The sequence below is a fragment of the Heptranchias perlo genome, chromosome 14 (genome assembly GCF_035084215.1).
Source record: "Heptranchias perlo isolate sHepPer1 chromosome 14, sHepPer1.hap1, whole genome shotgun sequence".
Lineage (NCBI taxonomy): Eukaryota > Metazoa > Chordata > Chondrichthyes > Hexanchiformes > Hexanchidae > Heptranchias > Heptranchias perlo.
The window spans coordinates 62,259,898-62,285,722 of record NC_090338.1 but is presented as its reverse complement, the minus strand read 5'-3'; the positions used below and the strand labels follow the sequence as shown (position 1 = coordinate 62,285,722).

Below are 25,825 nucleotides of genomic sequence, written 5' to 3'. Positions count from 1 at the left end.
CGCTGCCCCCCACGTTCCAATGTGACTCACCCTCCCTGTTGGGAAGCACCTGGGTTCTGCTCATAGCACAGCTGACTTTGTACAGGGGTAGCAGCCCCTGTCTAATTAATATTTAACATTAGACAGATCGAGTACACTATATTTTTATGAAATGCATCAATTCTAATGGTCTCAGCTGCACAAAAACTGCTACGACATTATAACGATCCTCTTGTTGAAATAGTTCAACACATGTATTTATTTCAAAATCCCTGCGCCCGTGTATTGTGCAGATGTTGCAGAAAGTTAACAAGCAGTATCCATGCTGTCTGCAGAAAGAGCTTCTTGCTCCAAACAGGATACAGTATCGCATTCCCCCATCCTTACAGGTACTGTGGGCCTGAATCTCAGGATATCGTACCTCTCCATTCACATCATTCCCAGCCAGCACAGTAGCTTGTGATGACACGGTGCTAGCTGTCAAGGGAGGAAGGGGTTTCCCCAATCCCCTACCTCCACCCTCCCATGAAAGCTGCTTCCATTAACGCAGTGATGGAATATGACTCCCTTCCACCACAAAATCAACAATAAAGAGGGTCTGGTTTCTGTCACCGACTCTGCAGAGCACAATCGTGAGATATCCTGGGGGTCTGGCAAAAATGTCAGCTGTGCAATCTTACAATTACAGCCCCCCGGGAAACGCTTTAAGTCTGTCATAGTAATAGTTCAGCTGTTAATGGTGCGCATACCAACATTATCTCTTGAACAGACAGATAACGTCAACTCGTTCCAGCCAAAGGTGAAATGGGGGAGGGGGGGGGAGGGGAGATTTGACAGAGAATTGATCCCAGAGATGAAACCTTGACTGGGCTGTACACTTGGAATTTTACTGGATATGAAACATGTGGCTGGAACCTGACTCTTGCAGTTTTTTGTCTGTGTGCACACTTTCATTTTATTTCTGTTGTTGCACAAATACTTGGCACTTTATAAAACAATAAAAGTAGTTTTCCCAACTCCATTGCCGATTATGGAACTGTGGTTTGAACCCTGCTCTCAGCCATTCTTTGCCCGCCCAATCTTCTCCCCTCCTCTCCTGAGGGTGTCAACTGTTCCTGGGATATGGTTCCATGGGCACCATTAGGTCTCCAATACCTGGCCCAGGTAGCTATCATTCATGTGTGAGCCCAGACAGTGTGTGGCAACAGGTTATTTGACCAAGAAGGGCATCATACCTTAGACCCAATCTGTCCTCATTGGAGGTTCACACACATGCTGTTCCCAGCAGGAGTCGCTAGATACCAGTCAGGAGCAGGAACCCAGCCTGAAATTTTTCCTTCCCTGGTCCAGGGCGTTCCCATAACTGCTGCCGATCTGAGATCAGCTAACTGTGCACAGATCAGGCATTGAATCCCAAACCTTCTGGTCAATACTACATCAGGCAGCATATCTATCCATTAGGTTATCGGGGGAGCCTAGCCTGAGATTTCCCCACCTTGTCAACTCAGAGTCTGATAGGAAAACATCGTAGATATTTCTTTCTTAAATTTGTACTCTTTCACCTTTTTAAAAAAAACCTTGGGGCAGAAATTGCTCAGAGCGGTGAACCAACTGTGCTCGCCGCTCAATAGATTTATACTAACCCACTAACTTTCTACAGGCACTTCCTCGAATAGGAAGTGGAGAAGAGCCAGTGTTAGTTCAGGAGAAGCTAGGACCCTGGCAGAAGTGAAAGGATCGATCTCTCCCCCGAACAACCACATCGAGGATTTTTGACAAGCTGCAAAACTTTCTGCAGGCTTAAAACCAGGAAGTGAAAGGTACAACATTAAAATCTTTGTAAAAACAGTTATTGACAGCAAAACTTTTAAATTTTTTTTAATGACCAAAAACTAGTAAAATAAGGAGTAATGAGACTCCACGTTTTTAAAAGTTAATTTTTAGTTGTTTGGCAGTCATTAAGACTTAGTTTAGACCTGGTATTTTTAAGCGTACCTGTTTAGTGGCGTAATTAGTTACTTTCCAGCTGGGCAGATAAGCAAGTTTGCACTTTTTCAATGATTTCGCAGATTGCAGCGTGTGATGGCCCTTTAATTCGAAGCTGTCATATCACCGGCGAACCAGTAAAAGCACGTTCTCGATTTCCGCGTTTCACTGCGCATGTGCGAACGCCGGAACTTGCTCCTCCATTTCGCCACTAACAACGGAGAGCGCTGTTGAGCTCACCGTTATTTCGCACACAGTTTCTGCCCCCTTACCTCCTTCTGATGAGGAATGTAGTTGTTCAGGCTTTATCCTAGGATATTGTTCCTTTCCACTTTTCCAACATCCTGAGAGAATGGGACCGAATAGCCTGGACGGTGAGCGTCTCCATCAGTGCTGCTCCATGGCTGTCATGAGCCGTTCGGCGTGGCCAGGTCCTCCTTGCTTCACCTCCCTCCCATTTGCCTTCTCAGAAGAGATGCTTTCCTGTGACCTGTCCGTGGTCAATAAATACAGGCGGCCTCACGTGACAATCAACTCCTGCCATTTTACCCATCGATGCTTGCGCTGGGATCGCAGAAGCTCCAAGCTCAGGCCACCTTGCTGCCCCTACCTCACTGTCTGGGCAGTTGGATAATGTATCAGCAATCTCAGACCGTAGGACAAAGGGAACAAACTATCCCTGAAATCCTTGTAATGGGGCTGTTACCAACACCTCACTCACTCACCCATATTGCCCCTCTTCCTCAGCAATAACCCTGATTTTCTAAGCTCAGTCCATATTGTAGGCTTCTGAAACTAAAACCTATCACCAGACACATTTTTGTGGTTAAAAAATTATAAATTCTAATCCACGAGCAAGATATGAAGGGCAGCAGAGGTCTGGTTCTAAAGAAATGAATACAATTTCAGGCGCCAAAGAGATTTCCAGAATCCAGTCTTAATTTTTAAAGACTGAAGTCGTGTTATATAATAGCCTGCTGTTTAGATTTGCTTTTAATTTTTGTTAAATCAGATCCTAACAAACAAAAATATTGTCTTGTTAAATTACATGGCAAGGATTCGGTCGACAGTCTTTGAGCTGAGCCTACAGCTCAATTCTGGTTATTTTAAACAACTTAATTTTGGTACTGGCATTCGAACATTCTGAGGAGGAACAATAAACAATTCTTCCAACTGCCAACTTGTCCTTTGGCCTACTATTAGAGTCCAGTCTGAGGAAGCTGGCTCATTAGGCTGCGGTCTATACGCAAGGCTAATCTATTCTGTAATGACTTTAATCCAGTTAGTGAGAGAAAATGGGTAAATGGCATCTGAGCTGCACAAGGCAGTTGATGTGGTATCAATAGCATCCCACGGGAGTTACTTTCTGAGCCAGACCTGCATTGGCAGGCAAGCTCCTGCTGTATTGCCCTTGTTCTCAATAAGCCAGGACTCCTGAAGATGACGAACAATTGAAACGTGCCTCCACACTTGTAGATGCCCTGGCTCTGAAGCTCACCTCTTCTCGCTTGTTCAATCTCCATACAAGCATCGCACACAGCAACGGTGCCTCCGAAACAAACAGCCCAATACCTGCTTTGTAAAGACTGGGCCCAGATATCCCCCTCGCAGTATATAATATGATGCTCAGTGTAGGGGGCAAATATCTGGTTGCCTACAACACATTAGATCAAAACTATCTAGTTCAATTTATCTATTAAGAGCAGTTGCCTTAAGGGGGACAGCCCAGTTTAGCAGCTAAACATCACAACCACGTTTGGACCGTAAACCACCTGGGAGCAACACCACAGGACATCCCCTCCTACTTTGTAATACATATTATGTACCATAATACACCATTTCACATTGGAAGATGAACGAAATCTAAGTGCGGTTTAAACAGGCCCATCGTTACAAGAACAGGCAAAGTGGAGGAAAGGTTACGGTAGACCATCATGAATCATATCACGACGATGTATCAGGGTACATTATACGAACTAGCACTCCCAGCGTGGAGCTTCGCAGGGCAGGAGCACGTAGGGAAATCAGATGGGAAGGTCAACACACCCCACCTGAATTTATATTCGTTAAACTTTGGAGGGAAAATTGTGCCGGATCACCAAACTCCAGCTTGAATTCCCGACAGGCACCACTGCCACACAAAGCTCTGTGCCATGACCAGTAATTCAGAAAATGCAACACACAGTAACTTATAAAACAAGATATGTCACCTGTTCTTTAAGTAGCGTATAGTATAATATGAAATATACTATATAGTCTATTGTCCATTGTTTAACATAATTTTTAATATGGTAAGTGTACAGTATAAATTATTCTACTCATATGGAAGGCCCAAATGAGTTATTTAAGAGTGTTATTTGCATAATTTAGAGTACTAGCTTTAACTGGTGGGTATGAGGAGGATGAGTACTATCTTTAACTGGGGGGAGGGGGGCTCTGAGGAGGATGAGTGCTATCTTTAACTGGGGGGAGGGGGGCTCTGAGGAGGATGAGTACTAGCTATAACCAGGGGGGGGGGGGGCTCTGAGGAGGATGAGTACTAGCATTAACTGGGGGGAGGGGGGCTCTGAGGAGGATGAGTACTAGCATTAACTGGGGGGAGGGGGGCTCTGAGGAGGATGAGTACTAGCATTAACTGGGGGGAGGGGGGCTCTGAGGAGGATGAGTACTAGCTTTAACCAGGGCGAGGGGGGTTCTGAGGAGGATGAGTACTAGCTTTAACTGGGGGGAGGGGGGCTCTGAGGAGGATGAGTACTAGCATTAACTGGGGGGAGGGGGGCTCTGAGGAGGATGAGTACTAGCTTTAACTGGGGGGAGGGGGGCTCTGAGGAGGATGAGTACTAGCTTTAACTGGGGGGAGGGGGGCTCTGAGGAGGATGAGTACTAGCATTAACTGGGGGGAGGGGGGCTCTGAGGAGGATGAGTACTAGCTTTAACTGGGGGGAGGGGGGCTCTGAGGAGGATGAGTATTAGCATTAACTGGATCGATTAAAAAGAAGTGTTAAAGTGAGTTGAGAGGGGAGATGGAGAAGAGTGCCAGTATGAATTGGAAGAATTTGGGGAGGAGAGAGAATCTCTGAGAAAGTGTAGGGAGTTGAATGGGGTGGAATATCTCTGTGAACTGAGTCTGGAGAGGGTAGAATGCATTTATGAACTGGGCCAAGGGACTGAATGTGAGAGAGTGACTGCTGGGGTAATTGTACAGGGCTTTAGTGAGACTTCATCTGGAGGACTGTGTACAGTTCTGGTCTCCTTATCTAAGGAAGGATATACTTGCCTTAGAGGCGGTGCAACAAAGGTTCACTAGATTAATTGCTGGAACGAGAGGGTTGTCCTACAAGGAGAGATTGGGTAGAATGGGCCTATACTCTCTGGAATTTAGAAGAATTAGAGATGATCTCATTGAAACATATAAGAATCTGAGGGGCTTTGACAGGGTAGATGCTGAGAGGCTGTTTCCTCTTTCTGGAGAGTCTAGAACTAGGGGCATAGTCTCAGGATAAGAGGTCGGCCATTTAAGACAGAGAAGAGGAGGAATTTCTTCACATAGAGGGTTGTGAATCTTTGGAATTCTCAACCCCAGAGGGCTGTGAATGCTAAGTCATTGAATATATTGAAGGCTGAGATAGATAGATTTTTGGACCCTAGGGGAAATCAAAGGATATAGGAATCGGGCAGGAAAAAGTGGGGTTGAGATCAAAGATCAGCCATGATCTCAGTGAATGGTGGAGCAGGCTCAAGGGGCCATATGGCCTACTCCTGCTCCTATTTCTTATGTTCTTAAGTAAGTGTTTTGATGGTTTGGTTGATCTGTTGAAAATCCAAATGTCACCTTGTTTCCCCTTCTTTTTTTATCAAAATCTATCAATCGTAAAATGTAAAAGTACTTAAAATTAACCAGAAGGTATTTTTTTTAATGTAATAATTTAAAATTTCCTTGGGGAGCATTACGAATTTTGTGCCTTCAACATTTCAATTTCCCCTTCAGGCTTTCATGTACTTATGTTTATTCCCTCCAATTAAATGAATGAATGTTGAATAAACCTATAGCTAAAGCTACAAACCCCATGTACAATTTGTTTTTACATGTCATGGTCTTCTAATCAAGACCATTCTTGAGTTGTCAGATTATTGGGGGCTGTGTCAGCTTGTGGTGACAGCATATTTGGGGTCAGTTGTAACGCCCACCCATGGTTGAATGGCCTGAACACGCTCACTTTCGAGGCTCACTCATGGAAAATGGCCACTTGAGACAGGCAGTCGAAGGCCACCTCTGAGGTGGAACAACACCACAGCACATGAGCCTGTGCCTTTGAATGAAGAGGGGAGAAAAGCGAAGAAAATTAGAGGGAAAGAAAGAGAATAAGGGTGAGTGGAAATGTGTAAATCTAAACTCATTTCAGTTAGGGGGTCAAAGGCCATCCAAACTCTTGCTTCTTGTAAGCACTACTTTCTGCATAAATTTATCATACTAGATACGATTACATCAATGCCCATTCCTCACAAGACTCAATACCATGACAATGCTACCTTTTAAAGTACACTTCCTAGCAAGGTAAAAAAATATTTTTAATTAGCTATGCTATCATAAAAATTAATAGGATTTTATTTAAACTGTAAAATGTAAATAAAAGAAATGTTCCTCTTTCCTTTCCCCATCATCTCTGAGAATCATACGTTAGAAAAGCAAATACAAGGTGTCATTCCTAAGGATGTCAATCATGCTGGCAGACAGGCACTCGGAATGCAGTGAATGAGATTGAGCGACAATCTGTCATATTGCAAACTCAATCTCTCAACGAAACAAATCTGCTGTCTCGTGTCATCCTCAACACATTGCAAAACAGGCATAAAGCTAACCCCTTCAGTACCAAGTGGGACTGACCCCTTCAGTACCGAGAGGGACTGACCCTTCAGTACCAATTGGGACTGACCCTTCGGTACCATTTGGGACTGACCCCTTCGGTACCATTTGGGACTGAACCCTTCGGTACCAATTGGGACTGACCCCTTCGGTACCATTTGGGACTGACCCCTTCGGTACCAATTGGGACTGACCCCTTCGGTACCAATTGGGACTGACCCCTTCGGTACCATTTGGGACTAACCCCTTCAGTACCGAGTGGGACTAACCCCTTCGGTACCAATTGGGACTGACCCCTTCGGTACAATTTGGGACTGACCCCTTCGGTACCATTTGGGACTGACCCCTTCGGTACCATTTGGGACTGACCCCTTCGGTACCAATTGGGACTGACCCCTACGGTACCAATTGGGACTAACCCCTTCAGTACCAATTGGGACTGACCCCTTCGGTACCATTTGGGACTGACCCCTACGGTACCAATTGGGACTAACCCCTTCGGTACCAATTGGGACTGACCCCTTCGGTACCATTTGGGACTGACCCCTTCGGTACCATTTGGGACTGACCCCTTCGGTACCAATTGGGACTGACCCCTTCGGTACCAATTGGGACTGACCCCTTCGGTACCAATTGGGACTGACCCCTTCGGTACCATTTGGGACTGACCCCTTCGGTACCAATTGGGACTGACCCCTTCGGTACCGAGTGGGACTGACCCCTTCGGGACCAATTGGGACTGACCCCTTCAGTACCGAGTGGGACTGACCCCTTCAGTACCGAGTGGGACTGACCCCTCCAGTACCGAGAGGGACTGATCCCTTCAGTACCGAGAAGGACTGACCCTTCAGTACCAATTGGGACTGACCCCTTCGGTACCAATTGGGACTGACCCCTTCGGTACCAATTGGGACTGACCCCTTCGGTACCAATTGGGACTGACCCCTTCGGTACCAATTGGGACTGACCCCTTCGTTACCAATTGGGACTGACCCCTTCGTTACCAATTGGGACTGACCCCTTCGGTACCAATTGGGACTGACCCCTTCGGTACCAATTGGGACTGACCCCTTCGTTACCAATTGGGACTAACCCCTTCGGTACCGAGTGGGACTAACCCCTTCGGTACCAATTGGGACTGACCCCTACGGTACCAATTGGGACTGACCCCTTCGTTACCAATTGGGACTAACCCCTTCGGTACCAATTGGGACTGACCCCTTCGGTACCAATTGGGACTGACCCCTTCGTTACCAATTGGGACTAACCCCTTCGGTACCAATTGGGACTAACCCCTTCAGTACCGAGTGGGACTAACCCCTTCGGTGCCAAGTGGGACTGACCCCTACGGTGCCAAGTGGGACTGACCCCTACGGTACCAATTGGGACTAACCCCTTTGGTACCAATTGGGACTAACCCCTTCGGTACCAATTGGGACTGACCCCTTCAGTACCGAGTGGGACTGACCCTTCAGTACCAATTGGGACTAACCCCTTCGGTACCAATTGGGACTGACCCCTTCGGTACCATTTGGGACTGACCCTTCAGTACCATTTGGGACTGACCCCTTCGGTACCAATTGGGACTAACCCCTTCGGTACCAATTGGGACTGACCCCTTCAGTACCGAGTGGGACTGACCCTTCAGTACCAATTGGGACTAACCCCTTCGGTACCAATTGGGACTGACCCCTTCGGTACCATTTGGGACTGACCCTTCAGTACCATTTGGGACTGACCCCTTCGGTACCAATTGGGACTAACCCCTTCGGTACCAATTGGGACTGACCCCTTCGGTACCAATTGCGACTGACCCCTTCGGTACCAATTGGGACTGACCCCTTCAGTACCGAGTGGGACTAACCCCTTCGGTACCAATTGGGACTGACCCCTACAGTACCAATTGTGACTGACCCCTTCAATACCGAGTGGGACTGACCCCTTCAATACCGAGTGGGACTGACCCCTTCAATACCGAGTGGGACTGACCCCTTCAGTACCAATTGGGACTAACCCCTTCGGTACCAATTGGGACTAACCCCTTCGGTACCAATTGGGACTAACCCCTTCGGTACCGAGTGGGGCTAACCGTTTCAGTACGAATTGGGGTTAACCCTTTCAATGCCAAGTGGGGCTATCCTTCAACACCAAGTGGGGCTAACACCTTCAGTGCCAAGTGGAACTAAACTTTTCCAAATCCTCTCTGTGGAAAAATGGTCAAGACAATTCTGAAACACGACACAGCTTTTGCCCAGAACCTCATTCGCATTTTTAAAGGTCATCTGTGAAGCTGACACTGGGTTGACATAATCCAAAGGGATTCTCCACTCCTCCTTCCTGCACGTGCAGCATCCACCACCTTAAACATTCACTCCCTCCACCACCAGCGCACCGTGGCTGCAGTGTGTACCATCCACAGGATGCACTGCAGTATCTCGCCAAGGCTTCTTCGACAGCACCTCCCAAACCCGCGCCCTCTACCACCTAGAAGGACAAGGGCAGCAGGCACATGGGAACAACACCACCTGCATGTTCCCCTCCAAGTCACACACCATCCCGACTTGGAAATATATCGCAATTCCTTCATCGTCACTGGGTCAAAATCCTGGATCTCCCTTCCTAACAGCACTGTGGGAGAACCTTCACCACACGGACTGCAGCAGTTCAAGAAGGCGGCTCACCACCACCTTCTCAAAGGCAATTAGGGATGGGCAATAAATGCTGGCCTTGCCAGCGACGCCCACATCCCATGAACGAATAAAAAAAAGTAGGTTCACTTCCTGGCGGCTGTGTTGATGTAAGCAGAGTGGTCCAGTAAAAGCTGTGTAGGGGCTGAAAAAAAAGTGGCCATCATGCCAGCCCCAGGAAGCAGATACACTTCAATCGGTTAAACTTCTACAAACATCTGTCCTCATCCAGTTTCAATGCAGTTACCGACAGTTATTGACCGCTCACATTGATGGCACCAGCTCATTGGGCGGAATGCCTTGCCTTCTTCACCCCTCCCCCACATGTACGCAAGCCTCCATTTTCAATGCTCTTGTGACATCCACGAGGAATAGCAGAGCGATGGTAGTAGTTGCCAGTGGTAACCATACTGCTCCAATATGGCACAAAGAACAGAGTTAAGTGAGAGAGGTAATGAGATCTGATCTCTGGGGAACGAGAACCGCAATCTCTCGTTAGTGCTCATTTGTCTCCTATCACAGGAGCAGCTGCCTGCTGGTTACGAGCAGAGTGCGGAAGGCGATTGAGCTGTATACAGCTTAGAAGATCAGCGGGGCTGGGACCACCACTGATTTAACCTATTTCATTGCTCGTTCTGAGGTGAATTACACACCAACAGCCCTCCATGGAACCTAAGGGCAACGACATAGGGAAATATTAGTTACAGATTAATGCTCAGCGGGGTGGTTTTGTTCCACAGCACTTTGAGCCAGCAATAGAAATTCCCAGTGTAATCCGTTCGGTTTCACCCCTCACACTCATTTATCAGCCGACTTTCCAAACAGTTCCCACCCCTGACATCGCCAGCACGGCTCAGGACCAGTCGTGTTCAATGCGAACCTCCTGGTTTTTACGTCCAGTGTCACAAAATATATCCACCCCCTGTAACTAATCAGCAACCCCCCCTGGCATTTCCACCTGGCTCTGGAGTCTATCCCCAGTGAATACAATGTGGTACAGAGTGTACTTCCCCCACCTGCTCTGACCCCAACCCAGGAACATTAATTTCCACAAAGTCTCCCCCACAAAATCCATTAGTACAGAGTCTTTAATACACTGTCTCCCCAGTGAATCCATTCCAATACATTGTCTCCCCCGGCGAATCCATTCCAGTACATTGTCTCCCCCGGCGAATCCATTCCAATACACTGTCTCCCCAGTGAATCCATTCCAATACACTGTCTCCCCAGTGAATCCATTCCAGTACACTGTCTCCCCAGTGAATCCATTCCAGTACACTGTCTCCCCAGTGAATCCATTCCAGTACACTGTCTCCCCAGTGAATCCATTCCAATACATTGTCTCCCCCGGCGAATCCATTCCAGTACATTGTCTCCCCCGGCGAATCCATTCCAGTACAAAGTCTCCACAGTGAATCCATTCCAATACACAGTCTTGTCAGTGAATCCATTCCAGTACACTGTCTCCCCAGTGAATCCATTCCAATACACAGTCTCCACAGTGAATCCATTCCAATACACAGTCTCCACAGTGAATCCATTCCAATACACTGTCTCCCCAGTGAATCCATTCCAGTACACTGTCTCCCCAGTGAATCCATTCCAATACACAGTCTTGTCAGTGAATCCATTCCAGTACACTGTCTCCACAGTGAATCCATTCCAATACACTGTCTCCGCAGTGAATCCATTCCAATACACAGTCTCCACAGTGAATCCATTCCAATACACAGTCTCCACAGTGAATCCATTCCAATACACAGTCTCCACAGTGAATCCATTCCAATACACTGTCTCCGCAGTGAATCCATTCCAATACACTGTCTCCGCAGTGAATCCATTCCAATACACAGTCTCCACAGTGAATCCATTCCAATACACTGTCTCCCCAGTGAATCCATTCCAATACATTGTCTCCCCCGGCGAATCCATTCCAGTACATTGTCTCCCCCGGCGAATCCATTCCAGTACACAGTCTCCACAGTGAATCCATTCCAATACACAGTCTTGTCAGTGAATCCATTCCAGTACACTGTCTCCCCAGTGAATCCATTCCAATACACAGTCTCCACAGTGAATCCATTCCAATACACAGTCTCCACAGTGAATCCATTCCAATACACTGTCTCCCCAGTGAATCCATTCCAGTACACTGTCTCCCCAGTGAATCCATTCCAGTACACTGTCTCCCCCAGTGAATCCATTCCAGTACACTGTCTCCCCCAGTGAATCCATTCCAGTACACTGTCTCCCCCGGTGAATCCATTCCAGTACACTGTCTCCCCCGGTGAATCCATTCCCCAGTACACTGTCTCCCCCAGTGAATCCATTCCAGTACACTGTCTCCCCGGTGAATCCATTCCAGTACACTGTCTCCCCCGGTGAATCCATTCCGGTACACTGTCTACCCCCAGTGAATCCATTCCCCAGTACACTGTCACCCCAGTGAATCCATTCCCCAGTACACTGTCTCCCCCAGCGAATCCATTCCAGTACATTGTCTCCCATGGTGAATCCATTGCAGTACATTGTCTCCCCCAGTGAATCCATTCCAGTACACTGTCTCCCCCAGTGAATCCATTCCAGTACACTGTCTCCCCCGGTGAATCCATTCCAGTACACTGTCTCCCCCGGTGAATCCATTCCGGTACACTATCTACCCCCAGTGAATCCATTCCAATACACTATCTCCCATGGTGAATCCATTCCAGTACACTGTCACCCCAGTGAATCCATTCCCCAGTACACTGTCTACCCCCAGTGAATCCATTCCAGTACACGGTCTCCCCCATGAATCCATTCCAGTACACTGTCTCCCCCAGTGAATCCATTCCAGTACACTGTCTCCCCCAGTGAATCCATTCCAGTACACTGTCTCCCCCAGTGAATCCATTCCCCAGTACACTGTCTCCCCCAGTGAATCCATTCCAGTACACTGTCTCCCCCGTGAATCCATTCCAGTACACTGTCTCCCCCAGTGAATCCATTCCAGTACACTGTCTCCCCCAGTGAATCCATTCCCCAGTACACTGTCTCCCCCAGTGAATCCATTCCAGTACACTGTCTCCCCCAGTGAATCCATTCCAGTACACTGTCTCCTCCAGTAAATCCATTCCAGTACACTGTCTCCTCCAGTAAATCCATTGCAGAAAACTGTCTCCTCCAGTGAATCCATTCCAGTACACTGTCTCCCCCGGTGAATCCATTCCAGTACACTGTCTCCCCCAGTGAATCCATTCCAGTACACTATCTCCCCCAGTGAATCCATTCCAGTACACTGTCTCCCCCAGTGAATCCATTCCAGTACACTGTCTCCCCCAGTGAATCCAATCCAGTACACTGTCTCCCCCAGTGAATCCATTCCAGTACACTGTCTCCCCCAGTGAATCCAATCCATTACATAACCTCCTCCTCCCCAAAATATACTCTCCCCTCAATGACATAAGGTCCCCTTCCATTGGAAATAAAGTTCACCTAACCCTAACCCAAGGAGATTTTATTCTGAAATGGATTCACCAGAAGGTGGTACCATAAGGGTCAGAATTATTTAGCAACACCAGCTTCAGCGAGGTTAGTTTCTGTGCTTGCCGTGAATAACATAATTATCTTCTCAATGCAAATCCAATGGGAAAAGTGAGGCCTCTGGACTCTGAAACCTGATCCGACTGAGTGATCGCTCACTGTTGGTGATTGGAGCTGTTGTTGCAGCTGCTCGGCAGCAGGGCTATTAACAAGGTGTGAAAGAAGCTACCGTATATACTTGCATATTAGGTGACCCATGTTTAAGAAGACCCTCCCCCTAAAATTTCACCCCAAAAAAATCCACGAGTCTCACATAAGACAAGGGGTAACACTTCAAAGCGTTTGTCCACCCCAAAACATTAATCTTCAAGTCATCTGGTGTCCACAATTACATCTTGGAAAATGCACAAAATCTCACAACCAAAAAGGCCAAATGCCCCTGTAGTCTGCTCCTGGTCTGCTCCCTGCTGCGCCAGTAATTGTAACTGACGGCGTGTTTCTCTTCAAGATATTTGTCCAATTTGACCTTGAAGAGATTTAAGCTACTTGCCCCGATGGGTTATACCAAAGGCTGACTACCGTTTCAATGAAGCTATGCTTTCTTATGTCCTGCCTGTATGTTCCCCTTTCTCTCCCTTTTCTTCCACATTTCAACCAATGTATTCCTGTCATTTGTTGCCCCGTTCCTCCAGCTCTGTGATATTTAAATGGAAACTCTCCCTCCTAACTCCAAGCCCAGTTCCCGCTACCGATTTTAAACCTTCCTTGCCTGTATCATTCGGCTGGGCAGACTCTGATTTTAAACCTGCTACAGGAGCCTAGGCTACAGTTGGGAATCTGGAGGGAAAGCGGCCACTTAATTGTCACAGCACTGGAAGAGAGGAACAAAACAACAACTGGCTGGAATTCACTGGCATGGCACTACTGCTGAGATTTTCCAGGTGAGAATTGAGCCTCAAATAGGGGCAGCCCACCTTAAACATTCATTCCCTCCATCACCGGCGCACCGTGGCTGCAGTGTGTACCATCTACAAGATGCATTGCAGCAACTCGCCAAGGCTTCTTCAACAGCACCTCCCAAACCTGTGACCTCTACCACCTAGAAGGACAAGAGCAGCAGGCACATGGGAACAACACCACCTGCACGTTCCCCTCCAAGTCATGCAACCATTGTCACTTGGAAATATATCGCCGTTCCTTCATCATCGCTGGGTTAAAATCCTGGAACTCCCTACCTAACAGCACTGTGGGAGAACCGTCACCACACGGACTGCAAGAAGGTGGTTCACCACCACCTTCTCGAGGGCATCTAGGGATGGGCAATAAATTTTGGCCTTGCCAGGAATGCTTATATTCTAAGAATGAATTATAAAAAAAGAATCTCTGGCTTCTCATAAAAGGTACAGCACAGGAGGAGGTCATTTGGCCAAAATACAGTATCATATTTTCTAAAGAAGAATTTTTAAAAAATTATTATACCTAAGTTTATCTTTCATTTTATAGAACTTGGAAGCCTATTTCAAGCATTTTGAACCTACAGCTTGGTCTTTGGTAATACGACCAGGAAGCTCATTCTTCCAGGTACCGGTAACTGCCCAATGTTTACATCTTACCAGCAAACCTGGAGCCTGCAACCTATTCCTTCATAATGAAACTAGGAGACTCCCCAGGAGTACTGGAAGATTTCTTCCTCCAGTATGGATCTATGGCCTGCACCTTACCCGAGGCCCTGGGTACTTTCTTTGCCATTCTGCAGTCAGTGAACAGTGAACATTGGCCTGTAGATCAATGAAGAAGCTCCCACTGCTAGGCCATATTTCACTGTCTGCAGTCAATCAACATTGCCAGCTAATTCCAAGGGCTCATGACACTCCAACGCGTTTGGAAGCCTGTTGATGGCAAGTAAACGATAACTTTTAAAAATGCGGGGAGAAAAGTTTTCAGGACCACTGAACCATTGATGAGAGAAGCAGATATATCCCAATGTTTGATCAATGCACCCACACAGGCCAGTGCTTCATCAGGTCAATCAAATAGTTATCTGGCAAAGACTGAACAAGAATAACTAGCATTTATATAGCACCTTCAATGTAGCAAAACATCCCAAGGCAATTCAAAAGTGTAATCAGACAAAAATTGACACTGAACCACAAGTCCCCAACTGAGATCCACTGCCTCAGCACAGACTGGTGATGGAATCTGGGATCTTCCTGCTCGGCTATCCAGTGCCTTAACACATGAGTCGTTGGGGGAATCAACACATGTTTCATTTTACAAACATTTGTTATGAAAATAACATACCACTGCAGTTAAAAAGAAACACCAGGGTTTTATAAGACCTTAGTTGGCATTCTATATTATTGTCTGGTATCTGTTTAAGATATTAAAGTTGCACAGCCCAAGCTCTACACTAGGAAGCCAAGGTAAACATCGAATGTGGAAAACTAATTTCAATTCTGAACAGCTGCGGTTGATAATCCTGTGACAAGCAAGACCTGCGCAAAAGACTCCCTGGTAATCAAGAATGCTTCCATCCTAGTGTCAGTCCATGACCACTTCCTCTGGAGAACCTCATCGTGGCTTCTTCTGCAGCTGAAGTCTGACATCTAAATAAAATGGCAAATAAACGCAGCACAGAAAGAAAAACAGTGAGGTATAAAATGTAAGTATTGAATGGGAGAAAACCATTCAGCACATCAAGCCCATTGCTTCCACAGGCCATAATCTGGTCTATCTTGGCCTCTGGCCAATCTATCTAACCTCCCTGGGGAGGAGGGGGGGGGGAAAGCTCTGCATTTTTCTCCCAGCCTCTCGCAGTGCTCTTTTATTCCCAGAAACAATTTAAATTTTAGTTTTAGTCTCATCTCTGGATCTGGAGTTTTAGTCTTTAATTTACAGACTTTGGAAGAAATTTAGCTCTGCTTTAAATCCTCTCTCCACTCCCTCCATATTTTAAATCAGATTTGACTTTTAACCTTTTAAAAAATTTTAGTCAAAAATGTAGTTTGAGCTTTCCACATTTCTATTCTTATCATTGCAGAACTTTTTTTTTGTTGAAAATTTAAGTTCCAAAAAATATCATAGTTGTTATTTTACTTCTCACACTGCTCCAAGAAATGTTAAGAAATAATAAACTGGGACTTGAAAGACAACTGAGACTTAATTCATCCAAATCGATTTTCAACATCTATTCTAAAAGATGTGGGCCACTGATCAGTGTCGCCATTAGCCTTAGGAGTCATTTTTGTTATGATCTGGGATACTTCCCGACCTTTCTCTTGTTCTGCATGCAAAAAACTGAGCCCCACTACCTGTAGAGCGACCAGACAGTATGTGGATAATATGTAGGATTCCAACCACAACCAATACGTTTCAAAATGAGCTACAACAAATTGAATTTATATAGCGCCTTTAATGTAGTAAAACATCCCAACATGCTTCACAGCATAATCAGACAAAAATTGACACTGAGCCAATGAAGGAGCCATTAGGGCAGGTGTCCAAACACTTGGTCAAAGAGGTAGGTCTTAAGGAACATCTTCAAGGAAGAGAGAGAGGAGGAGAGGCAGAGAGGTTTTAAAAGGGAATTCCAGAGCTTAGGACCTAGATGACTGAAGGCATGGCCGCCAATGTTACGGTGAAGGAAGTGGGAGATACACAAGAGGCCGGAGTTGGAGAGTGTTGGAGGGATGCAGAGTTCTCGGAACTATTAAGCAGGTTTATTCATGACTGAAGTTATTTACAGTAGCGAGTGCTGAACAATACAAATACAGCAGTTTGGAGAAGGTTCACAAGGTTAGTTTAAACAAATCAGCCCAATAAGATCCCTTGAAAACTTCTTGCAAAATTTGCTGATGGAATGCCTCTCAGGAACAAATAGCAATCTTGTTCTTCACCGAAAATCAAATCCAATTTTTGTAAGACTTACCCGCAGAGTCACATCCCCTAATTCACCTTATATATGATGTATGTCAGACACTAACAGTGTCCTTTATAATGCCAGTGTCAGCATATCAGGGTGCTCAGCAAATTTCCATTGCAATGTCATTACGTTGCTCACTGGGAAGTATTCATGCTTCGGCAGAAAGTACATCTAGTGCAGCTTGAACCGTACCATTTTTACCTTTGTTATTAAAACTCTTCAGTGGTTCGTATCACCAGATGTGATCAGTGCCATGGTGACATTGCCCTTTTAAGACAGACACTCAGGCTCCCTTGCTTTTGGCTCCTTACAGAAAGGAGAACTGCTGTGAACTCCTCTCTGACACGCGGCATACACAAAATCCGGATCTACTTGATTCCTTGTTAGCGTGGAGTTACAGTTTCAGCTGAAAGGAGGTGTGTGGAGGGAACACAGCACTCTTAGAAATTTCTCAAAAGAGGCACTCCATGGGGGTAGTTTTAATCCCCAAGAACGGGCGGGTGGGCAGTAAAAATAGTTTGTTTTTGGAGCGGGGCCGCATCCCGGCTCCAATGCATTCACTTCCGGGTTTGACCGCAGCGCGTTTGGATGCGCGCACACAACAGAAACCCAGAAGTCCTGTCCCCACTTAAAGCCGGCGGGCCGATATTAAAAGGGGCAATCTACCTCACTGCGATAGTTGAGGCACTTAATATTTTATGTATTAGAAATGTCAAATGAATTTAACCCTACCTGTTTGGGTTTCCTATCGCTTCTGAGTCACGTCAGGTGAAAGCAGGCGAGAAGGGCCGGATGCATGAGGTGTGTGCTCTTATTGCACTGCCTGTGGGCCAGGAGGAGCAGGAGTGCTTCATGCAGGCTCAACAAGCTCACCTGGCATGAACGGACGGACGCCCGCCATCGGCCGATCCTCCCCCTCCCCCCCCCCCCCCACCACCGATGGTGTACCCCTACCCCCAATGGTTGACCCCCCTCCATGGTGGACCTCCCCCCATGGTGGGGTCCTCCCCCTCCTGGATCTTCTCCAAAGCCCATCCGATGTCATCCAAATCCCGCCCACCTCCTCCCCCCCCCCCCAACCCTGATTTCCGGCCCACGATTCCTCTCTGCCTCCTTCCTTCCTCTCCGATTCGCGGCTCCATCCCCTTCCGAAAGGCGGCCAGCCTGTCAATCAGGCTGCCTGGCGCATGGGAAACCCAGAAGCACAAATACTTATCTTCAATTGAGTTGCGATCGCAGATTACGACGCACTCACTTGACTTCCGGATTCCCCGAGTGGACATCTCCGCACGCGCTGAGTTCCCGGCTCCGAGCTAAAATCCATGAGTTTAATGAAGGCTTTAGTGCATGGGAACCCACCACCAGAAATACAGCCTAAAACTCTACTTTTGTTCTTGATTTTCAGATTAGTTTATCGTCAGCTGTTATTACAAGAGAGAGAGAGTGCGAAAATGCAGAAACCACAATGCAGATTTGAAAGCCCCATCTTATCTGTTTGGAAAATAAAATCACCACCAGAAGCAAAGAGAGGGAGCGTGGAGCTGTTGTGAGAGCCACCCCCAGGTGAGGAGGCGATTGTACCTGCAACGTTCAGTTATTAGTGTCGCTCGCTTGTCACATCCGCTTCTGTTCGAGTCAAAAAGGATCTTGTAAACTAAAAGGCGGAGGCTACTGATCAGATGTTACTGGTTAAATAAATTGAAAAACATGACCTGCTTCCCTTTGGATATTTGCCCTCATTTCTGCCATGTCTTCAAAATTCATCTTAAGATTCAAACTAAGCTGGTTGAAAAGTGAACCCAGGATAAATTTCTTCATACAACAGGGTTGTGTACTGCACTGTTCCATTATATAAATCACCTTATCACATCCCAAAGTGCTTCACAACTAATAATTACTTTTTGAAATGCAGTCAATGTTCTAATGTAGATAAATGCAGCAGTCAATTGTACACAGCAAGATCCCACAGGTGGCAAATGAAAGGAATTATCATTTAATCTGCTTTCATTGATGTTGGTTGAGGGAGGCGTGTTGGTCAGGACACTGGGAGAACTGCCTACTCTTCTTTGAACAGTGCCATGGAATCTTTTACATCCACCTGAACAGACCTTGGCTTAATGTCTCATGTAAAGGGCAGCATGTCCAACAATGCAGCACTCCCTAAGTACTGCACTGGAGTATCAGGTCTAGATTGCGTGCAATAGCCTTGGAGTGGGGCTTGAATCCACAACTGTCTGACTCACAGGCGAGAACGCTAACACTTGATGCAACATTCATTGAGGAGTTTAATAGGGAGATGGATACTTACTTGGGAAGTAAGGATATTATGGGATGTGGAGAAGGGGGCAGGCATTTAACACTAAAAAGGTAAAGGGGGAGATTGTCCATATCGGCTTTCCCAGCACATAGCAGGAAATTGTGAATCCCTAGCCTGTGATTTGCCAACCATTAATTTTAATGGACAGAAAATCATGAGTTGGAGGTTTGCTAGATGTCCTGACCAACAAAATAGCAGAGCAAACTTGATGGGCCGAATGGCCTCTGTTCCTAAGTCCACCCATGCAAGATTTTCAGAAATAAAAATCAGCAATAGGAAACTCCCGCCAAGCATTGGGACCCATGTCTCTTTTCTTTTGCCTGTAAAAGCTCGTAGTTAAATAAGCTCAGTCCAGTACCAAGCAGAGGTGTGTTCAGGATACAAAACAGCCCATCAGCTTGCAGTGATTGGCACTGAGAAAACTCAGGCAGAAACATAAGCAGTGCACGTGAGAAATAGAAAATTAAGGTGTGGTCAAGGGAGGGGTTTTGCTTTCTTGAGATTGCTGTTGGCACAATGCAAGGAAAATGTGACTGGGAGAGAAAACCTTGAAAGGAACAGATTTTTTTTAAATTCGTTCATGGGATGTGGGCGTCGCTGGCGAGGCCGGCATTTATTGCCCATCCCTAATTGCCCTAGAGAAGGTGGTGGTGAGCCGCCTTCTTGAACCGCTGCAGTCCGTGTGGTGAAGGTTCTCCCACAGTGCTGTTAGGAAGGGAGTTTCAGGATTTTGACCCAGTGACGATGAAGGAACGGCAATATATTTCCAAGTCAGGATGGTGTGTGACCTGGAGGGGAATGTGTAGGTGGTGGTGTTCCCATGTACCTGCTGCTCTTGTCCTTCTAGGTGGTAGAGGTCGCGGGTTTGGGAGGTGCTGTCGAAGAAGCCTTGGCGAGTTGCTGCAGTGCATCCTGTGGATGGTACACACTGCAGCCACAGTGCGCCGGTGGTGAAGGGAGTGAATGTTTAGGGTGGTGGATGGGGTGCCAATCAAGCGGGCTGCTTTGTCCTGGATGGTGTTGAGCTTCTTGAGTGTTGTTGGAGCTGCACTCATCCAGGCAAGTGGAGAGTATTCCATCACACTGCTGATTTGTGCCTTGTAGATGGTGGAAGGGCTTTGGGGAGTCAGGAGGTGAGTCACTTGCTGCAGAATACCCAGCCTCTGACCTGCTCTTGTAGCCACAGTATTTATATGGCTGGTCCAGTTAAGCTTCTGGTCAATGGTAACCCCCAGGATGTTGATGGTGGGGGATTCGGCGATGGTAATGCCGTTGAATGTCAAGGGGAGGTGGTTAGACTCTCTCTTGTTGGAGATGGTCATTGCCTGGCACTTGTCTGGCGTGAATGTTACTTGCCACTTATCAGCCCAAGCCTGGATGTTGTCCAGGTCTTGCTGCATGCGGGCTTGGACTGCTTCATTATTTGACGGGTTGCGAATGGAACTGAACACCGTGCAATCATCAGCGAACATCCCCATTTCTGACCTTATGATGGAGGAAGGTCATTGATGAAGCAGCTGAAGATGGTTGGGCCTAGGACACTGCCCTGAGGAACTCCTGCAGCAATGCCCTGGGGCTGAGATGATTGGCCTCCAACAACCACTACCATCTTCCTTTGTGATAGGTTGTAAAAGGAACTTGGGCTGATCAGCAACAATCTCATCTCAAGCTTTAGATGATAGTTATAAACCACTCTAGCTTCACTTTTGTTCTCTAACCCCACGACTAGATTCTAGCCTGTGACTCACTCCCAGATATCCATTATTCTTTATATGAATCGTCTGAACCCCTCAATTAGATTCAACACGTATCTCACTCCCAGGTATCCATTATTCTTCATTGGCTGAAAAGAGCTTTGGGACGTCCTGAGGTCTTTTGGAAAGGCGCTGTATAAATGGAAGTTCTTTCTTTAGATGTGTGTATGTGTGAGTGTGTGTGTGTGTGTGTGTGTGAGAGAGTGTGTGTGTGTGTGTGAGAGAGAGTGTGAGTGTGTGTGTGTGCGTGCTCTGAATAAAGAAGGCCCACTGACGAACGAACAGAGAGAAAGCCTAATTCATGGAGACCACAAGCTTGAATAACTTTGGCTGAGAACAAGAGGACATTTTTCACCCTGAAGATATTACTTGTGGCTTTTAGCTCCCTCAACAGAGTGACGAGAGATGAGGGATTTGGGCACAGTACATGACCTAATGGAGGTTTTGATAGAACTGATGGCCTTTTTTCATTTCATACTTTGTGATTATTGTTCCTGCAGAGACCCTTTAAGCACCGACTACATGGTACAAAATATTGTGGTAAACAAGGGGTTAAACTAAAGCAAATTTTAGAATTAGCATAGTCATTTATTCTTGTCCATTAATGCTGACATGTCATTCATTACACACTATAAATCTAGTGACAGCACAGAATGAACAATCCTTAAAAAGCCTTCACTTGATTTCAAAATGGTCCTTTCCTTTACCTCCCCTTTGACAGTCAATTTAATGCCTGACAGATTAATAAATGAGATGGGAACGTGTCATAATTGAGCGCAGCATTGCTCTTTCCAAAAGGAAGCTCTCAGGGAAAGTGGGGATACTCTCAATTTATAATGCTTATGTAGATGGAAGTGCTGATGGATTTTTGTTCTCAAAGAAAAGCGGCACATCTTAACTTTACATTGTTTAAATAAAAATTAATACTGACCCTTCCAGCTCTGGGCAGGTTACCATTTGAACTGCAGCCCTTGAAGTCAGAGGCCACAAATGTTCCAGGGTCGGGTAGGCTAGCTAAGCCTATCACAGCCATAAATCCTCATCGTCCTGCTTAGGACATAAGGCTCTATTACAGTGCCGTCGAAGTGCACAACCACACCAGAAATCGCTGTCATGGGGAAAATTAGTGAGCAAAGCACTCTTCTGTTGTTTCATCTTTTTAAAAAATAGTGAGTTCATCTTTTTACTACATTCTCCTGACAGCACACTCCTCTCTGAGTCAGAGAGTTCAAGTCCCAATCCAAAGACTTGACCACAAAATCTAGGCTGACACTCCCAGTACAGTACTGAGGAGTGATGCACTGTCAGAGGTTCCGTCTATTGGATGAGATGTTAAACCAAGGCCCCATGGCACTACTTTGTAGAAGGGCAGGGGAGTTCTCCCCGGTGTCCTGGCCAATATTTATCCCTCAACCAACATCACTAAAACAGATTAACCGGTCATTATCACATTGCTGTTTGTGGGACCTTGCTGTGTGCAAATTGGCTGCTGCGTTTCCTACATTACAACAGTGGCTACACCTCAAAAAAACACAGTGAAGCGCTTTGGAACGTCCTGAGGTCGTGAATGGTGCTAAAGAAATGCAAGTCCTTCTTTCTTTTAGTGTGTCAATGTGCTGTGCAGTGTGGCACTGAGCCATTCGGACCAGAAAGTCCATGTTCAGTTCCTGGTCTGTGCTGCGTTAACTGATCTCAGCCAGGGCAGTGTTTGGGTTGGCTCTCTTAAGTAAAAATAAACTTTTTTTTTGTGTGAGGCCAGGAAGAGGAGAAGTGCTCTTCCAGACCCCACAAAAATAGTTTGGGTCACTGCCGCCCCAGGCTGCCTCATCTTCCGCGTTCCTGCAACCCTTCCATCTCATTTTGACAGGATGGTGTCACAAAGCAGCTTCAGCTAAATCTTTAAGCTACCGCCTCCCCACACGCCAGATAACGAACTGGATCTATCATGGTCAGCTGCAGTAAATGTATCTAGTAAATATTTCCACTGCAATCAGTCATTGTGTGGATGTATTTCATATTTAAAAACAGTTTGTGCTGATTTACATCATGTTGTATAGAATAGTCAGGCTCAGTAACTCCTCCCAGCCAGTGTCTTGTGTTAATGATTGTATTTCTATTGATGTTAATGAAGTTCTATCTGGCTCAGTAACTTCTCCCAAACTGCTTCCATTGTCATCAACAGCAATTATCATTAAAAAAACAAGTTAAAGGATCTTAAAATTAATAACTCTTTGGTACAGTTTGACTTTTTTTTAAAAAGGCTCTGAACAGCAAGGCTTCCTCCAGTATGTTACCCAAATACACCAGGCCCGTGTATCAGAAAGGTGTAAACATGAGCGTGTTTACCACAAAGCAATAAAGTATTGGTTTTAAATTTTAAGAAATAAAAGACTTGAAAAATCATGACATTCACTCCACATGCCTTATCTCTTAAAGCATCACACTGAAATGATTCTTCGCATCTCTTAAAGTTGCATTATGTTCACAAAGAAGTGTTTCAGCTATCGTTTCCACTTATTTACAAACAGACAATGAAGCAAATCATTACAGCACTCACATGACATCATTGCCACAAACATGGTCCTGGCTCTTTCAGCTCTTCCTCGCCAAACTCAGGAAAGCTTTACCAAACATTTTTAATTCCAAAGAGACAGTGTCCCTTTAAGCCCATTGCTCTGGCTTCTCTGATATTGCCCAGACCGTACACCACAAGGAGGGGCTATTCAGCAGCATATGGCCATCCATCTCTGTCTGAAAGTGCTCCCCCTCCCAGCCTTCCTGCTCTGCAGCAAATTGGAACATGTTTTCTGCTGGTCCCCATGGACACTCCTCAGTTCTGAGCTGTCCCCATATTCCTGTCAAATCTCACAATATTTTTTCGATTTTTAAAAAAACTATACAAGCTGCAAACCTGTTATTGCTTGAAAACAAACTTTGTTCCACGTACCCATCTGTCCATGTGAATAAATACATAATGCAATTTACTGTACACACGTTCAATAAAAAGATCTTTTTTTTTTAAATATAGAAATTATAAATAAAAAAATTAACAGCAGTGAAGAAATGGAAGAGGAAAAAGAAACATGAATTTTTAAAATTTAAATTGAGATTACCTTTGCATGATATCACCAAAGTTTAATTTATTTAATATTTAGACTTGTAACAAAAAAAATGGCAAATATGTGTCGTCAGATATAGCCTTTGCCAAAGATAACTTGGTGCCACGTATGATTTGTGTTGGATCTGCCATTTTGGTTCTGTCCATTGGTGGACTGAGCTCTCAACCCTCCCTTACAGACCAACAATGCACTTTGGCCATTGCTGGCCTGTGTAGTCCTCTCCCTGATTCCGGGGATCTCTGTGGTCAGAATGAAAAAGGTACAAATACAGTTTTTTTTGAGTACCTACATACAACTGAGTCTCATCGTCAAACTTCTACCCCATATTATAAATGGGCCAAATTCAGCACCATTACAACCAGAGTTACAGAGCCTCTTTCAAGTTCTTTAACAGCCAGAATTAGTTAAAGTCAGCACCTAGATGGTGAAGTGTAAGACAGCAGTGATGAGCACACATTGTGATCCCATCAGTCACGCCATCTTCAATTCTATTTAAAAGTACCAACTTCACACAAGAAATGCTTCCTATGGCTCGTGACCTGTTGACAAGACGGACAATTGCGTCGTCACTGTTAACAGCTGAGGCTTTTTTAAGCTACTTTCAACTGAAGAAAAAATGTCCCTTTAAAGCCCCTCTTTCTTTTCTGCACATGGGGATGGGTGGAGGAAGGTCAGGAGAAGCAAACTCTTCACTTATAGGATGATGCCATACACAGCAGAATCATTTTGTAAGCAGTAATTGTTTCTTTTCTATTTCTAGTGATTTTTCCCCTCACCCCTCCGGTCCAATCTGTACCCTGCTAATGAAGATGAAGAATACAAACCATTTTAAGGAACTGATCAGATAAGACTCAGCAAGAGAGCAGTTGAGCGCATACTGTCTGGAAAAGTAACAAGCAAGCACTCTCTCACAAATTCCAACCATTCAAGGCTTGCTCAAAGACTCTGGCAACAGTTAAATACATTTGCAAATACTTGACATGCTTTCAGTGTTTGTCTTCAAATGCTACACCTTTTCATGTACTCAAGTTCTCAGACTCCAACCAGCCTCCTTGCCTCCCCTCCCCCACCCCCCCCCCACCGCTCCAAGCACAAATCTCCTCTACAGCAACAGCTGGGGTTCTCTGAGGGAGGCACTTACTGCTGATCATTTTATATAATCGCTGATTTGCTCAGTCTGTTTGAAATTACTGTTACCATAGCCTGGTGTGTTATGCCATGGCTCTCAGGCCGGTCTGAAGTTGTGATCTCCATTACACTCAATGCAGATGTTGTGGGATATGACACAGCAGCCTGACTGTGAGGAGATTTGACCTCATGGATTGTCGTTGGAGCTAGAAAAAGTCAAATATTTTGCGTAAATCCCATTCCCCCAAGTTTTTCCTTCCCCTTTAAATCCAGTATTCCATCACATCATCAAGAAATTACAGATAGTCTCTGATTTTGGGGGGCACATGTAGTAAAGAGAAGTTCTCTGTGCTGAACTGGAAGAAAACATAGGAATTGCTAGACAAGAAAAGACCTAGGTCTGTCTAGTTCGCCTTCTACCGTCCCGATAGTCGCATAATACAACGATAATGGTGTTGTTGACTAATCGTGGCACTGAATCCCTATCTATGAATGTCTACTACAGATCCAGGCACGAGGCAAGGAAAAATATCTGGGAGACACGATT

General features: G+C 45.8%; 1 protein-coding gene and 1 long non-coding RNA gene across 3 annotated transcripts in view; one reads left to right on the top strand and one right to left on the bottom strand.

Moving 5' to 3' along the window:
- The window catches only part of LOC137332578 (slit homolog 3 protein-like), a 612,265-nt gene that overhangs the window by 362,620 nt on the left and 223,820 nt on the right, over positions 1-25,825 (bottom strand). The gene's annotated exons all lie outside the window — the stretch shown is intronic.
- On the top strand, positions 1,714-25,093 carry LOC137332176 (uncharacterized). Of its 2 annotated transcripts, none has more exons than XR_010965610.1 (3): positions 1,714-1,799; positions 18,366-18,523; positions 24,911-25,093. It is a non-coding gene; the product is annotated as an uncharacterized lncRNA (long non-coding RNA). The 2 variants fall into 2 exon arrangements; XR_010965611.1 differs by lacking the exon at positions 1,714-1,799 and adding an exon at positions 15,582-15,700.